Genomic DNA, 5,757 nt, shown 5'->3' with positions numbered 1-5,757 from the left:
CATCGACAAAATCAAGCTAAGAAAGAAAACATTCCAAAATGGGTGCCAAGAATTGAGCCCCCAAAAGGGTAAAGCCACAAAAGAACATATCAACATTTATAAAATCTCTTGCTTGATATGTTATAAGGGGATTATGGTTTTGATTACAAAGAGAAGTGATTCAATTTCTAACTAACCATCGGAGGCATCCTCCACCAGGTTACTAGGTTTCCTAATACTTCTGCTCTAATTCCATGCTGGTAGAGTACGTGGAACTGGTGCAAGACACCACTAAAAATTGCATCAATAGTTTCTAGCAAAACCCAAGCTAAGCTTCAGTGACCAAAGCTAACACTCACCTTGGTGAGCAACTCACATCCAAAGCTCATCCACCAAGGCTAACAAGCACCTTAGCAACTAATGTGCATCCAAAAATCCAAGCCTAGTAGAGTGGAGGCTGAGTTTTAGCGACCAAGGTTGACAAGCACCTTGGCGACCAACTTGTATCCAAAGACCAAGCTGAGCTTTGGCAACCATTGTGGTAGAGGAAACTAGCAAGGTAAAAGCAATTAAAAAGAAAAAAGAAAAAGAAAGAGGAAGGGCAAAAACAAGAGTAACAACAAATGTGAAAGAAAATTCACAATAGCCATTAGTCACAAAATATATCTATAACAACGTATATCCCTTACATAAGTTCATTACAAAATATATATCAAATAACATTATAGCCAATGCAAACAAAAGAAGGAGCTAGCCTTAAGGATAAGTTTTCCAGCTACCATCAAGAGGAGGAGGAAGCAAAGGAGTTAGGCATCACGTTGGCTTCTAGAGAATTCAAGATGGTCAAGGCCATTGCATCGAGAAAGACATTACGCAGCTCCAAGGACCAAAAGTCTTCTCTAGGATGAGCTAGCATGAACCTTTAAAGCATCCAAAGACCAAGGTTATATCTGGTTTCCCACACCCGATTGTGAACTTGAAGGGTCATGGATAGCTGGGGAGAAAGATGAATTACCTTGTAAATCGCTAACCATAGTTAGGCATCTAGTTTGTTGGCATATTTGTTAGCCTTTGTGAGCTTCTTTCACAACGTTTCACTAATCTTGAATAACTTAATATAGAGCTTGTTTGCCTTGCAAATTTCCTCCCTAATAGTTCGCTAGCTAGTATCAACTTGCACCACCTACCCCCAGGCAATGTTGAGGTCTATATGGAGTTTTTTGCGAGACTTAGCTTTTGAAATTCTCTTTGCATAGGCAAAGCAATTTGGCTCGAGAGCAACCCTCACTGCCTCCTCTAATTTAGCTCACAGCTCACCATTGGATTGAAACTTAGCAGCCAACTCATCTTCCAGAAACTATGCAGTTTATAGGGCCCCCTACTCGTGCTCTAAGACCTAATCCAGCTCACCTTAGGCCTTTACCAACGAAGATCCTTCTAAGGCCAAAGTGCACCAAAGGTCTGATACCTCAGCCTTTAGCATGGCAATTTCTGCCTCTTGCACACATAAGTGGGCGCCTAATAGGGAGTAAGCCTCCTCCCATTGTTTCCTCTCCCCTACCACTTCAGACGCGGCTTACTGGACATCTTTCATTAACGAGCAAGAAGATTGCACCTATTCCTCTAGTCTAGATTGACGTCGAGCAACCATTGAGCTAAAGAAAATAAATTCTGCAATAAACAAACTAGGTAATTTATAACAAGCATAAAGAAGATTACGACACGTACGCTAGTAGCAGAGTTACATATTGGGGAGAAGAATTAGTCAAGTTCCCTGGCTATTCGAGTGATTAAAGGATCAGAAGATTAAAACACTTCTAGGTTAAACAGAGTGAGGATAACCTAGGAGTAACTAGAAGCCTCTAAAGTAGGACCAAGCCCCTTAGGAACTACCTCGAGTGAGGAAGTTCTGCTTGCTCAGCAGGTCCACTAGCGAGGCCATCCTCGAAGGACATTCCTTTGTTTGGTGAAGGAACCACAAGTTGAGCCCTTAAGGGATTGGCATAAGCATTGTCGCCCCATAAGGTGTTGGTTGATCCAATAACAACAACAACAACCATGGGGACTTTATAGTCAAGAGGAGTAAACTCTGTGAGAGCTGTCCAATGACCAACGTAGACGAGAAGAACAAGAAGTATTATGAGAAAGGTTTTTAGGAGCCATTAAGGCAGGAGAAGTGCAAAGAACTAGAAGATCGAAGATGAAAAACTAGAAATAAGGAGATATGGTCAAAAGTAGAAAATAAGTAAGGAAAGAATGGTGGTTATAGGAAGATGGGGGGACAACATAAGGATACAGGCAGCAACCCAAGAGAAAGACACCACATGGCAAGTGAGAGAGAGTGCACAAAACAAAATCCTGCATTTTGTGTTGCATGAAGAGACAAGAATGATATCTGTCAAACGAGACATCAAATTTCATGTTGCATGGTGAGGTAGGGGTAAGGGTGTCCAACAAACCATCAAGCAAGAAAAATGCCTAGGGAGACAAACTGTGCATAGCACAAAAAGGGACACACGTGTGGCGAGAACTTGAGGAGTAACTGTTGGGCATGAATATATATGTTTGGCAAGGAAAGGCTAGTTGGCAGAAAAAGGCAAAGTTGTAAGAAATTCAAGTGACAACAAATGACCAAAGAATAAAATAACGCCATACACACCACATAGGCTCAAAGTAAAGTCTAAAAAGACATCATGCTCGATAAGAAAGCTCAATCAACTGTATCCCTATAACTTCATGATACAAAGAGATAAGTTCAAATGAGATACTCGAGCTGAAAATAAATAATCAACGACGAGACATTCGCACTTGATGGGCACTGTCGGCAGCGAGATACTTGAAATAGAAGGATACTGTCAATGGCAAAATCGAGCTCATGAAGGAAACATTCCTAACAAGGCACCAAGAATTATGCCCTTGAAAAGGTAAGCCACAATAAAATACTTCAACCCATATACCTACCAGGTACATTATAAAGGGATTCTGGTTTTGATTATGAAGAAAAGTAATTCCCTCTCTAACTTAACTATCAGATGCATCTTCCACCAAGTTTCTTGAGACTTTCACTTCGATTGTAGGTTGGTAGAGTAAGCAACAAAGTTTCATGAGACTCTCACTTCAATTGCTGGTTGATAGAGTAAAAGGCATCGCTATAAATTGCATTAATAGAAATTCATGATTAAAAAAGAAGAAGAAGAAGAAAGACGAGGTCTTCATATGTTTAACATGCAAAAATTTCTCTACTTTTTAGTATTAAAAAAATAGACACTTTCACTTATTTTAGAAATTAAATGATAGGTGATTTAGACCTTGTTTGGATACACAGTTCAGATAAAATGAGATATTTGAATAGTAATAAAATTTTTGAATTAAAATGAGATGAAATAGTTTGTAAAAAAATATACGTTTAAATAGTGAGATAAGATGATATGGTTTTTAATTTTTAGGATTTGAAAAAGGTTTGGGTCCCATTATTTTATAGAGAGCTTAATTGTGCATTGTTCATATACTGTTTACGCACTGTTCATGTCAGTTTTAATTGTTCATTACTATTTATTTTAAGTGGATATGTTTAAAATTTAGAGATGAAATATAATATATTTAGATAGAAAAAACTATTATACGATACAAATGGGATGGAAATATCTCATATGTATCTGGTAACCAAACCGGGCCTTAATAATATCAGCGAGAGAAAGTCATGATTATTATTCGATTACATAAAAGCATAAAAGAAGACGGAGAAAAATAAACTATAAGGATCTCATGTTAGATTATTTTAGACCAGTTTTGTTATAATGTTAACTAAAATGTTTAAAGTTTTTGAAAAAGATAAATCTAATATTTTCATTATTAAAAGAGTTCATAGGGTAATTTTTTTATTTTTTATTTTATTTTTAAACAAAGAAACTCCATAAAGCATTCATATTGATCCAGCCAAAGCCAGATTTAAAATTTAGTTAAAAATACATATTTCACATAAAATCAGAATCATTTAAGATATAACTCCATATTGAATTAATCAAAAGAAGAATATAATATTATTTTCTAATAATAATTTTTTTTTTCATATTTTACAACTACACTAACCATATGTTAATTAATAATTTAATTTTTACTTACATTATTGTTTCTCAACTATTATTTTTCCTCAACTTAAATTATTGGAATAAAATATTATTTTAGCTATGAATAATATTACGTCAAAGATGGAGACGAGTTTACTATATTGTAGCTCAGATGTCAAGTTAGCAAATTATAACTACTCCAATGCAATGAATGTAAGAGATAAAAACCTATCAATTTAGATATGCTGATATTTGGTTAAGTTAATGCCAATACTCTTACTCTCTCAGCTAAATCTAAGAGTGTTCCTTCAATCTAATTTTCGTTAGTAATATGACTCGAAAAGTCGAAATGCTGAAGCCGAGCCCACTTGACAGCTTAAAACTAATCAAGTGATGAAAGATACTAAAGTGCACAATCATGATGTAAAAAAAATGAGAAAAAATAAATAAAATTAAGAAATGGGCAGGAGATTAAAAATAGTTGTTAACTAAGTAGAGAATACTTAGAAATTTGGGGAAAAAATAAACTTAAATTGAATTTAGAAAATAAACTAAGAAACACTCAATTAAAAAAACGTGACAATTTTTTTTTTCTCTGAATTTTTTTTAAATATAAACTTAAAAGATAAAAATATAAAAAACAGTTAATATTAGAAGATTTAAACTTAAAAAATTTAATTAAAAAAAGTATTTACCACCTTAGAGTAATAGCATTAACTTAGCCAAATGCCAATCATTCCAAAAATATGCTTAATTTTTCCTTAAAACTATTGCATTGGTCTAGCTTAAAAGAAGAAGTTAAACCGTTGAGTTACAGTAAATTCAAAATGAATGTCATCTTTGGCATTACACTATTCATAGGCAAATAATTATTTTATTCCAAATCTTACTATCTCCAACCACTCCAATTTCATTTCCCTCGTGATTTCGCTCCCAAGTCCCCACAAATTATTAATTAATAATAAAAATTAAGTTATTAATTAACATATGGTTAGTATAATTATAAAATATGGAAAAGAAGATTTATAAAAAATATTATTATTAAAAAAGTATTATTTTATTATTATTTTGACTAATAGATGTATAATCTAATGTGATTTATATCTTGAATAACAAAGACAAAAGGCAAATCATGTGATTTTAGGCAAATTGTACTTTTACCCTTAACTAAACCATTGCCAATGTTCTAAAGAGTCTCAATGGGTGGCTCCATGGCGAGAGGGCGACCCCCTACTGCCTCTATGGATAGCCATCATCCAAGGGGCCAAAATTGGGCCAGTAAACTAGTGAGAGCCGTGGGGAGGTGGCCCTTGCCCGAGGAAGCAACCTTTATGGTGGCCGGATTAGGGTATCTGAAGATCGTCCAACCAACTGCTACCGATCACTTGGATTTAGAAGTTCACATTGGATACTACTCCATACTGTGAACCCACCTGGTACTTGTGACCAAAATCAAATTAAAGAGAGTCCATAACTTTTTTCCCATATAAAAATTCAACGATTGCTTCGATATACCAATATTCTTCGCTATAGGAACAGTTTACTTCCTCAACAGCTAAAATCTAAATTACATATTGCTGCGCATAACCTGCCTCTTCCTTGCGTAACTCCTTGGCTTACTTGGCATCTATTTGAATTTTGAAACACTCCCCCCCCCCCCCCCCCCCCCCCCCCCCCCCAAAAAAAAAAAAAAAAAAAAAGCCAAAGGACA

This window comes from Carya illinoinensis, chromosome 9 (genome assembly GCF_018687715.1).
Source record: "Carya illinoinensis cultivar Pawnee chromosome 9, C.illinoinensisPawnee_v1, whole genome shotgun sequence".
NCBI lineage: Eukaryota > Viridiplantae > Streptophyta > Magnoliopsida > Fagales > Juglandaceae > Carya > Carya illinoinensis.
The sequence above is the reverse complement of the archived record's forward strand: the minus strand, read 5'-3'. Positions refer to the sequence as shown.